Here is a 12,517-nt window from a genome sequence, read left to right on the forward strand (position 1 = left end):
CCACCCTTTGCCTTGATGACAGCTTTGCATACTCTTGGCATTTTCTCAACCAGCTTAATGAGGTAGTCACCTGGAATGCATTTCAATTAACAGGTGTGCCTTGTTAAAAGTTAATTTGTGGAATTTCTTTCCTTCTTAATGCGTTTGAGCCCATCAGTTTTGTTGTGAAAAGGTAGGGGTGGTATACAGAAGATTGCCCTATTTGGTAAAAGACCAAGTCCATATTATGGCAAGAACAGCTCAAATAAGCAAAGAGAAACGACAGTCCATCATTACTTTTAAAAACATGAAGGTCAGTCAATCTGGAAAATTTCAAGAACTTTTAAAGTTTCTTCCAGTGCAGTCACAAAAACCATCAAGCACGATGATGAAACTGGCTCTCATGAGGACCGCCACAGGAAAGGAAGACCCAGAGTTACCTCTGCCGCAGAGGATAAGTTCATTAGAGTTACCAGCCTCAGAAATTGCATCTCAATTGTTCAGAGGAGACTGCGTGAATCAGGCCTTCATGGTCAAATTGCTGCAAAAAAACATTACTAAAGGACACCAATAAGAAGAAGAGACTTGCTTGGGCCAAGAAACACGAGCAATGGACATTAGACCGGTGGAAATCTGTCCTTTGGTCTGATGAGTCTAAATTTGCGATTTTTGGTACCAACCGCTGTCTTTGTGAGACGTATATTAGGTGAACAAATGATCTCCGCATGTGTGGTTCCCACCGTGAAGCATGGAGGAGGTGTGATGCTGTGGGGGTGCTTTGCTGGTGACACTGTGATTTATTTAGAATTCAAGGCACACTTAACCAGCATGGCCACCACAGCATTCTGCAGCGATATTCCATCCCATCTGGTTTGCGCTTAGTGGGACTATCATTTGTTTTTCAACAGGACAATGACCCAACACACCTCCAGGCTGTGTAAGGGTTATTTGACCAAGGAGAGTGATGGAGCGCTGCATCAGATGACCTGGCCTCCACAATCACCTGACCTCAACCCAAATGAGATGGTTTGGGAAGGAAAAGCAGTGTTCAGCATATGTGGGAACTCCTTCAAGACTGTCGGAAAAGCATTCCAGGTGAAGCTGGTTGAGATAATGCCAAATTCCAGGTGAAGAATGTTGAGAGAGTGTGCAAAGCTGTCATCAAGGCGAAGGGTGGCTACTTTGAAGAATCTCAAATATAAAATGTATTTTGATTCGTTTAACACTTTTTTGGTTGCTACATGATCCCATATGTGTTATTTCATAGTTTGGATGTCTTCACTATTATTCGATGTAGAAAACAGTAAAAATAAAGAAAAACACTGTATAATACACTGCTCAAAAAAATAAAGGGAACACTTAAACAACACAATGTAACTCCAAGTCATTCACACTTCTGTGAAATCAAACTGTCCACTTAGGAAGCAACACTGATTGACAATACATTTCATATGCTGTTGTGCAAATGGAATAGATAACAGGTGGAAATTATAGGCAATTAGCAAGACACCCCCAATAAAGGAGTGGTTCTGCAGGTGGGGACCACAGACCACTTCTCAGTTCCTATGCTTCCTGGCTGATGTTTTGGTCACTTTTGAATGCTGGCGGTGCTTTCACTCTAGTGGTAGCATGAGACGGAGTCTACAACCCACACAAGTGGCTCAGGTAGTGCAGCTCATCCAGGATGGCACATCAATGCGAGCTGTGGCAAGAAGGTTTGCTGTGTCTGTCAGCGTAGTGTCCAGAGCATGGAGGCGCTACCAGGAGACAGGCCAGTACATCAGGAGACGTGGAGGAGGCCGTAGGAGGGCAACAAATCAGCAGCAGGACCGCTACCTCCGCCTTTGTGCAAGGAGGAGCACTGCCAGAGCCCTGCAAAATGACCTCCAGCAGGCCACAAATGTGCATGTGTCTGCTCAAACAGCCAGAAACAGACTCCACGAGGGTGGTATGAGGGCCCGACGTCCACAGATGGGGGTTGTGCTTACAGCCCAACACCGTGCAGGACGTTTGGCATTTGCCAGAGAACACCAAGATTGGCAAATTCGCCACTGGCGCCCTGTGCTCTTCATAGATTAAAGCAGGTTCACACTGAGCACGTGACAGACGTGACAGAGTCTGGAGACGCCGTGGAGAACGTTCTGCTGCCTGCAACATCCTCCAGCATGACCGGTTTGGCGGTGGGTCAGTCATGGTGTGGGGTGGCATTTCTTTGGAGGTAGCCTGACTGCCATTAGGTACCGAGATGAGATCCTCAGACCCCTTGTGAGACCATATGCTGGTGCGGTTGACCCTGGGTTCCTCCTAATGCAAGACAATGCTAGACCTCATGTGGCTGGAGTGTGTCAGCAGTTCCTGCAAGAGGAAGGCATTGATGCTATGGACTGGCCCGCCCGTTCCCCAGACCTGAATCCAATTGAGCACATCTGGGACATCATGTCTCACTCCATCCACCAACGCCACATGCACCACACAGACTGTCCAGGAGTTGGCGGATGCTTTAGTCCAGGTCTGGGAGGAGATCCCTCAGGAACCCTCCACCACCTCATCAGGAGCATACCCAGGCGTTGTAAGGAGGTCATACAGGCACGTGGAGGCCACACACACTACTGAGCCTCATTTTGACTTGTTTTAAGGACATTACATCAAAGTTGGATCAGCCTGTAGTGTGGTTTTCCACCTTAATTTTGAGTGTGACTCCAAATCCAGACCTCCATGGTTTGATAAATTTGATTTCCATTGATAATTTTTGTGTAATTTTGTTGTCAGCACATTCAACTATGTAAAGAAAAAAGTATTTAATAAGAATATTTCATTCATTCATTCAGATCTAGAATGTGTTATTTTAGTGTTACTTTAATTTTTTTGAGCAGTATATATATATATATATATACTATATATAGTACCAGTCAAAGGTTTGGGCACACCTACTAATTCTATACGTATTGCGATACGAGACTGTGATTTTATTGTGATTTGATGTTCCAAACATTGCTCATATTGCTCACCAGATGTCTGCTGCAGAGGGACAAGAGAGAGCCACGAGAAAACACATTTTTTGATCATGGAAATAAAAGTGCTGATAACGAATTTGCTCCTATTTAAAAAGAAGATGGAGAACATGTGAAGAAGGAAAAATACTGGAGTTTTGGTGCAGGTACAGCCAACTAGCGCAAAAATAATATTGCGATATTGTCAAAACGATACGGAATACAGTACGGTCAAAAACAATATTCCGATATGAAACTGTGTCGATTTCTTTCTCCCATCACTAACAGATAGAAAGAGAGAGAGACATGTAAAACCATTGCGAGAACACCACACATACTCCCTCCTAGCAAACCTGAAACTTGATCCAAACAAAGCAGTCATGCTTGGAGCGGAGAAACACTCCACAACACATGCCAAGTCAACATATATATATATTTTTTAAATCTACAGTTTTACCTGCAGCCCTGAAGACAGAGACAGATGCTGGCTGGACGCTTGACTTCGGTCCCCTCGCCTTTCCTCACAGTGGTGTGGTATTCACACTCACAGCTCTCTACTACTGCCATTATGGAGAACACTGGGGAAGTGTTCAGGTAGATTCGGTCAGGGAGAGAACCATGACGCAGGCACAATGTAAGGGCGTGGTATTAGGCAGTGGCCAATTCACTGACTTACTGTGGTGCCAAATGATTAGCTCGGCGAAATACAAAACTGCCTAACCTCTCTCCCAAAATCCCCTTCAACCCTCTATGTAATTCAACGTCTAACTCTCTCTGTTCTATTCTCTCAGCTCCATCATCCCTCCTCCGTCCTGCCCCCCATCTTAATCTGTTTTTATTTTCCCTCTCTTCGACAATGCCCACAGACACTCCTTGTACTTTATCTGATTAAAAGAGGGTCAGGGATGTAAGGCTCCTGCCAAAATATTCCCTAACTGTTTTTTTCTTTCTATTTCAAATATGCATATTTACTTTGATTTCCACAATGAGAGGAAGAGCAAAGACCCTGGCACCCTAGAGCTCTTATCAACCTGACCTATAGACAGACTGCAGAGTCAAGTGAGTCAAGGGAACTCAGTGTTTATTTTCATTGGCCACCGTGACAGGTCATGGTGTCTGGTTCCTCCCTAGCTCAACCCTACCCTGGCAGGCAGATTTCTTTTTTGGGTTGTTTGTTGCCTGTGTTCCCTGGACCTGTTGTGTAATGTTCATAAAATAGTTAAAGGGACAGGAGCCTTTCCATGTGCATTCCAAAACAACACAGACAGCACTGGCCTGCCTAGATGTACTTTTTTTGGGGGGGGGGGGGGGTTACCTATTAATGTGAAAAGAAAGTGCCACACACACACACACACACACACACACACACACACACACACACACACACACACACACACACACACACACACACACACACACACACACACACACACACACACCAGCGTGTGCTGGGGACACACACAAGTATGGGTGTCCTCCCTGTGCCCTTCTAATTACTTTCTGTGTGTGCCCCCATCACACACTGGCAGGCTAACCCTCTCCTGTTGCATCCTCATTCATCAGAAATGATTCCCCATGGGGTGCCACCGGGATGTAGCACCCTCAACTTCCGAGATGAGGGCCGTCTGCGTAAGATAGACTCAGTGTGTGTGTTTGAGCGTGTGTATTGCCTTCGTTTCGTAAAAACCGAGTGTGTGTGCACGCTTGAGTGTTCCTGAGAGCGAAAGAGTGGTGCCAACTGCAGCAGCAGCTGCAATGCAGACCCTTGGCAAACAGTTGTTCTTCCATCAATTTAGAAATGGCCAATGTGGCAGGTTTGTGACATCACAGAATGCCAGCTCAGAGAACCCTCGGTCTCAGGGACCGTAACCGTACTACAGCAACCAAACCAAACACTATTAAGAGACTGAGAAGCTGGCTCATCTGGGAAGGGAAGGGGAAGCTGGACAGAGCAGGAAGTGGACTGTGGTTGGCCCCCAGTGTCACAGGAAACAGACAGGAGCTGATCAATGTCAGCAACACAGAACACAAACCAATCAGACTGTGAGAACAGATTACACAAGACATTACTGGAAACTAGCAAACAGATACAGACTCATGTGTGTACCTACAGTGCACATAATGTTTCCACTCCTTTCAGAATAGAACAAACAATAATATGATATATTCTAATATAGAGCACATACAGCCACATGTGCTGTCAAAAAGAAACAATAATGTAAAAACAAAACCATATACTGTAACTGTACACATTTCATTAGAACCCCTATAGAATTTATACAACATCTTTAAAAAAAAAGAAAGAAAACTCCATACACAATAACACTACTTCTCCATCAATCAGAAGCTGTCCTCCACCTGCTCCCTTGTGCCCGTCCAATAGCATTGTGCTACCAGCAGTGTCTAGGGAGCTCCTCCCGACCAACGGGAGGCCAGCTCTGGCACTGGGGCCTGTGATGCAGCAGCTTCAGGAAGTCTAGTCAATGTGAACTGGAGAGCTGCCAGTGCAGAGTTACCAAGAGAGCAAGGTAAAACATGTCTCCTTCTCACTGTCTCCGTCTCCCTCCCTCTTTCTCTCCCTCTCTTTCTCTCTCTCTCTGAACTCGAGCCATGACATTTAGACCCTATTTGCTCCCTCCCAGAGATAGAGAGAACAAGAGGGAGAGAGAGAGAGAGAGAGAGAGAAAGAACAAGAGGGAGAGCTACATGGGGGAGAGAAAAACACAAGTCCAGCCATGCTGTCATAGAGGTACAGCTCAGTGGAGACTGCGTCACCACCTCTGTTTTGGTCTCCACTAACTACGCAGAAACAAATGCCTCAGGGAGGGTTTCCACTAAATCCCAGCCAGTGGCCATAGAGACTGAAAACAAATCACAAGAAAATACTGGTCTGCCACAAAATAAAGGCTCCAAATAGGTATCCTGTTGGATTCCCTAATAACAAAATAAGCCCAGGTTTACTTAATTCCGGGTTTACTCGATCCCGGTTCACTCATCCTCCTTCCTGCCTTCGACCCTATGAAGAGTTATTCACAACAAGTTGAAGGTAAAAACACACAAATATGCTGAATAGCAATACAAACAAACTGTATCGCCTGGTTCGCACCTTATAGGAGGTACTATGGAAGAAAATGACTGCAGATTAGCTCCATACCGGTTACTATGTGGTTTTGTATAAGGGCAGACAACACATCACACATATCTATATCTACGTAATCATTTATGTAATCATGTATTGGTATATATGTAATCATATAATAGCAATATTCGATTACCTCGATAATTCTCTGAACATGCTCTCCAACGTGCGTCGTCTTGACATTACGAACCTTCCAGAACGTTCTTTCGATAACCCCTGCGCCTCACCCCTTCCCACCCCCTACTCCGACCTCACAATGCCATCAAAACACCAAACACCCACACAAACTAACTGTCACATCTTCAGCATCCATGTTGGAAGTCTTCTCTGACGATCCCTGCCTAACTACTACACAGATGTAGTGGCTGAGGGAGAAGCTGGTAACAAGCACTACGGATGAGGCTGAGGAGGCAGGGGTTCTCGCCGTAACCATTGCGTCCAACTCTCAGGTAGAAAACTGGATGACTGCGGGCTTCTATTATCTTAGCTTCTGTTCCCCCCCTCGACGTGAAAAAGTGACGTAGCAACTAATCCAAAATCTCTCTCTCTGACTCTCCCCCCCCTCAGTCCCTCCCTCTCTCCCTGCCTCCCTCAGACACACACGCACACTCTATTTTCATCTTGTTGCAACAGCAGAATTGCTCTTCCCGACAGCTAGTTTTGCACGGACACAGATATGCGCCAACAGATCAGACCACACACACACAAACAGCACGCCACACCGGTTTACGATCACTCTCTATTTCTCTTCCTCGATCGGTGTGACGCAGCACTCATTTTCAGGGCTTTCTCGGCTGCTACTATTGTGGCTACAGGCACCAACGCAGGCAGCAGCTTCTTGAAGAACTCGACCCAGCAGCACACTGCTGGCTGCCAAGCAGACAGCTGAGCACAGCTAGCTGGGGCTGCAGTTAAAGAGACCTTGCTGCCACCTACCACTCTATCCACCCATTTCTCTCTGACTGTAACGGATCCTGTGTCCTGTGTCCCCATTTTCCCCCGTGTCCCCTTTCAATTTGGGTCTCTCTCTCTCTCTCAGCTGAGAGCTAAGCTGACAGAGACGAGCCTCCTCTCCTTCGTCACCTGACTAGCCACTTGTTGTAAAGGCACATCAAGCAAAAAACAAAAAAAAAAAAAAAAACAGAGAGGTACATAAAGCCTCTTAAATACAGGAGCATCTCGTTTATAGGAGTGGGGGGAACAAGGAACCATCCAAGATATTACAACATCAATATTCAAAAACAGACCTAATGCCATCACGGGAACAATTGGTGCAGCAGAAGACGACCGAGGACCTGGGAAATGTGATGTTCAACGTGTACCGTTTTAATAAAGTCCTGTAATCATTGTCCAATTTCGCCTGTGGTGACGATCGCACTTTCTGTTATTGTGGGAAGTGTCTGGTGTTTGCTATGGCTGGAGAATTACAATGAGAAGCCCTAACCAGCAGACATAGGCAGGGCTGGAGAACCGTCGTTAGGTTTAGCTACGCACCACAAGGCTTACCACAACATGTCTGTCTACAGCTCTCGCGGACTAGAAACTAACTTTTGTTATCTGGGCTGTAAAGGAAGCGTTTGTTTTAGAGACCACTAAGTGTAAAGTAACTTGATTTCTTTCCCGTTTGACCCCATCCGCCACAACTGGACTGAGCATTGAATAGGCAACTTTTTGACTTGGATGAAGACGATACCGTAATAACGTGATAATAAAATGGATGTCAAGGAACAGCTTTAGGAACAGTTTAACGATACAGTCAATTACATATTGTAAGGACAGTATGTTGCATTGACCCATTTCAGGTTCAGATAGAGAGAAAGAGAGGGAGAGCGTTCACTTCAGCATTCACTCCTTGGGTTCATCTTACCATGGTGGGAAGGGAAGGAGTCTATCGGTAAAGTAATCAGCGTTTATCTCCGCACTGCTTCTCTCTCCGCCAGCAGCAAGGAGATGTAAGGGATCTATCTGTCTGATTAAAGCGTGTGTTCTCTGAGGAGACATGGTACATGCAGGAGTATTGACGAGAGAGGTGGCGATCTGGTCTCCTCTCCGTCAGTAGATCCCCAGACTAAACAACCCAGCACAACATAAGACATGTGGAACAGAAGCAGTAGGCAGGCTCATGGTGTGAGGGTTTACCAGTGGACTGGGTTAAAGCCAGGATCCGCCCCTGATACATGTGCTACAAGATACTATACCAAGATCAACACTTCAGTAGACATAAATACTGTTTCAAAAATATCAATAAGACCAATCCTATCAAATATGCTTCATATTGTTGCCTTTACTGTAAATCTTTGTGTACATCGAAAGCCCAGTAAGCATGACATAGTTGACTAGTACACCACTACTAGTCATCATATCAAGAAAAATCCCAATCTGTGTCATGTTTACAATGGCCGGGCAATGTTTGTTGACAGTGTTTATAGTGACGTGCAGTCACTAATGATGCATGCAACCTGGAGATCTTCCCGTCAGCTATTTATACCACGCATTCACTAGGCACGGGGTTCATTTTAGCCATGTCATCTCAAAGGCCTGCTCCACTTCCTAAACCCTAATCTCCCTCTCAGGGAAGGTACGTGCCCTGGTCTGGATGGCTGCTGTTGTAGTTGCTGTATGGGAAACAGCCTTCGCCATCCATCCCTGAAATATAACATCATATGGCTCAGCAGTTGGCACACTCAGAAAACTGGTATTTATTATTATCATGTTGTGTGTACACTTACCTATCATTTGGACTGCCCACGCCGTGTCACCTTTGGTCTACTGAAAGATAAGAAATGTAATGGTAGGTGAATGAATATGTACGCAATGAAACTGTATTCAACACTTCATATCAGGATATGGCCTATGCAGCTCTATACACGTGTACATTCTTGCACAGTAAACACACGCTCCCCATGCATCCGATAATAACAGGAGTAGATTGATGATCTAGCCCATGTCTACATAGCGATGATACTTGGTGCTTCGCTTGTTACCTTTTCGACCCCCTTTGTATCCATATCAGTGTTTTGATAGCATGATCATCACAGCCGTTATTTTAATCCATTGAATCCTGACTCAGATCCTGACTTTAATAAAGGTAATTGATTTAATCCGCCCACATCTGCACACCATTAAAAAGAGATCTCTGTATAGCGGAGATAATAAGATCAACATTGCGTGGGCTGGCATCCACTGACGTCACTTTTTACTCTTGAGGGTTTGAGGCCTTGATGTCACGAGAGCCGTCGTCATTATTTCCCACACATGTGAGCGTGCGCACACACACACGCACACACAGCAGATGGATGTGCCAGCCAGCCTCATAAACCTGACCTCTGGACCAGGGTTTCCCAAACTCAGCCCTGAGGCCTGCATTTTGGATTTTGCCCTAGCCCTACACAGCTGATTCAAATAATCAACTCATCATCAAGCTTTGATCATTTGAATCAGCTGTGCAAAAACAAAAACATGCACCACTGGAAGGCCCCAGGACCATGTTTGGGAAACCCTGCTCTGGGGGGAAAAGGAATACCACTGATTTTATTGAACTCCAATTGAAATACTGCTGTAAATGTTTCACTAGTCAAGCGATTTCCATTTAAAGGTAAAATCATTTCAAGTGGAAAAATCAGATACATTGATGATGAGTCGATACCGTTCATTGTCCACGTTCAGTATTGAAAAAATAATGATTATGTATGTTCATCTAAGCTGCAGAACAGCGACACCCATCGTCCAAGAAGAGTAATGTTTTTTGTTGTTGTTGTTTACATCACAAATAAGAAGTGCGCATCTCACGTACTTTCAATGAACATGTCATTTATCAAAAGGCCTACTTCGGTAAACATTAGCGAAGTCAAAGAAAACAGAATGACGTATTTTAGGCCATTTACTGGATGACATTATTCATATCTACATCTGTTCTGAAGTTCTGCAGATCTCTTTATATAGTATACATTCCTTATAATATAAACGGTGTAAATTGACCTCAATCCAAAATATAACGCAACTTGCTAAGCCACTCAGCATTGAGAAGCAGCATCATAAGATGCTCAAAGAAATACGGACCATGCAGGTAAATAGAACTACGCAACATTCTCCAAGGCGCCAAGCCCTTATCCCTTCTCTCGCAGCATCCTTTTTTTTACTGTTACGGTACCCTCCCCACCATCCTGTCTTCAATTAGTTTATTGAACTAGTCCCTTGTAAAAACGCACATTTTTACTATGCGATCATACATTTGTACGCAGTAGCTTATTCATACTGTAAAAATATTTCGTAACAACTGTTTCATAACCCCATAGCCTACACGTCAAGACTGACTCGTCTATGAACATGAATAAAATATTAGAAACAGGAACTGCTTGAAGACAATGGAAGAGTTACCCAGACATTTTGGAGTGCGCAATACAAACGTGAGCAATTATTTCCTGATTATCTACACGTAAAATGTAAAAAAATGTCACCTGTGATGACCTGGGACGTTGACAATGACAGTAGGCTGCAGCCATGGTGGTGGTGTGTGATGATGATCCATGCTTCATCCCTCTTGGCCAGAAAGGACTCACCTATGTCGCACCTATAGCAAGTCCTGTATACATTCTGGACAACAATACATGATCCTGGCATTGGTCCCTGGATCCTTTATTTCAAGACGTTTCCTTTTAAAACCAGTTAATCCATCGAATTTTCCAGAGCGCCCCAGTCAAACCACGCCCTCTCACACACCCCTGCTTTTGGATTGGCTGCTGTACAAAAACGTAATGGCGCGTCGTCTGGAATCACATGCTTTTGACGCATGTTTAAATACGTTTGGAACTGTCACTCGTTAAAATGTAGCCATTTTACCAGTCTGTACTGTACACGGTGTTTTTGATTTATTTGTACGATGATGGTGAAGCGCAATTAGAGTAGTAGCCTATCATAGGCCTAGGCCTACTGCCCAATAAAACAATAGTTCTACCTGTCCATAAACTACATATCTGATTAAATAATAATTACAATGTGCCATTATGCTAATGAAATTAACTCGTTTCTTTCAGTTTTCCCTTTCAATAATAACCTATTGAAACCCTTACGAAAAGGTAGAACGGCCATTAGTACAGAAGGGGGCGTACTCTCCCAAGGATAGAAATCCTGGTTTGAAGGACATTCTTTGCTTGTGGAACAGTGAACAGCCCTGTTCTCTCTCACTGTGTTGCCATATCTTTCGTGGCTTTTGGCCTATACTAATGCACTGACGCAGTCTTTCACAGTTTTACTTGATTGACGTGGTGAAGGTAGTGTCTAAGAAAATACTTCATAAAAATTAATGTCGATATTAGGCTACATTACAACAATTAAGCAGAAATGAAATGTGGAGATAAACGAATGTGTGGCACCTCAGACAGTGTATCATGGACCAGTGTTTGACTAAAGGGCCAAAGGAAATCAACTTGGTTGAGTGTAACATTGAATCACAGTGGAGAGAAAGAGACAACGTTTTCCAGATGATTTCTTGTTCCTCACAACAGATGTGCTTTAACAGGGAGCTTCCTCATAGATTTCCATTCACATCAGAGGACTTCTGCGTTGTGTGAAACATATGTTTTTATCACTTATGCAACCCAACACTCGTCACTTGAATGTGATGTCTAATGCAAACAATACAATTACATGTATTTTAACTTGACAGGGACAGTGTACAACAAACATTGCACCAGATATTTATGCTACATAGCTCATTGTCATCTTATCTGAGAAAGAAAATGGCTACTGTTTATAATTCCCCATCGTATCTGGAAGGGGTACGTTTTCTGGGATTATGTACGCCCCACTTTGTGAACCCAGAAACATCCACAGTGGCGGAGAAAGCGTTGGGTAAAGTAAAATCGGTGAAAATTACGAGAAGTGGGCTTGTTTCTGACGGTCGGGGGGGGGGGGGGGGGGGGGGGGGGGGGGTGTTTGGAACGCACTTGACTTGGAGATTATGAGGTGTTGTGCTTTGAGCTACGGCGCAGGGCACCTATTTAAAGAGCCATTGTTTTGAGCTTCGAAGACGTTGACATTGTATTACTAAACGGAATTCCTGCAGTGGTCGATGTACACTGGATGAATCGTGTGTTTAAATGGAAAGAAGGAGAAGAGTTTGTCTGTCCTTGTGTTTTTTGAGTCCCTACCAACCCTACTGCAGCTGGGATACGTGTACTATCCTTTCAGATCCTTCGTATCCAGGACTTTGCAGTGTAAGCGATGTCAAATGTTTGGACATGTAGAAAGTGTCTACAGACAGGAGCCGAGATGTGGGATGTGTTGGGGAAAGTCACCATGGATGGAGACTGTTTAACAGAAGAGAGTGGCAAATTAATAAAGTGATGTAACTGTGGTGGAGAGCATGAGGCAACATCCTTGTAATGTCCAAATATGGTGAAAGAGATGG

The 12,517-nt window shown here is 44.4% G+C and overlaps 1 long non-coding RNA gene across 1 annotated transcript; it reads right to left on the reverse strand.

Moving 5' to 3' along the window:
• Positions 1-8,372: 8,372 nt before the first annotated feature.
• On the reverse strand, positions 8,373-10,824 carry LOC139368510 (uncharacterized). The gene is made up of 3 exons (XR_011626973.1): positions 10,566-10,824; positions 8,838-8,877; positions 8,373-8,754 (listed from the first exon to the last, which is right to left on the reverse strand). It is a non-coding gene; the product is annotated as an uncharacterized lncRNA (long non-coding RNA).
• Between the last annotated feature and the right edge of the window lie 1,693 nt (positions 10,825-12,517).

This window comes from Oncorhynchus clarkii, chromosome 16, assembly GCF_045791955.1.
Source record: "Oncorhynchus clarkii lewisi isolate Uvic-CL-2024 chromosome 16, UVic_Ocla_1.0, whole genome shotgun sequence".
Classification (NCBI taxonomy): domain Eukaryota; kingdom Metazoa; phylum Chordata; class Actinopteri; order Salmoniformes; family Salmonidae; genus Oncorhynchus; species Oncorhynchus clarkii.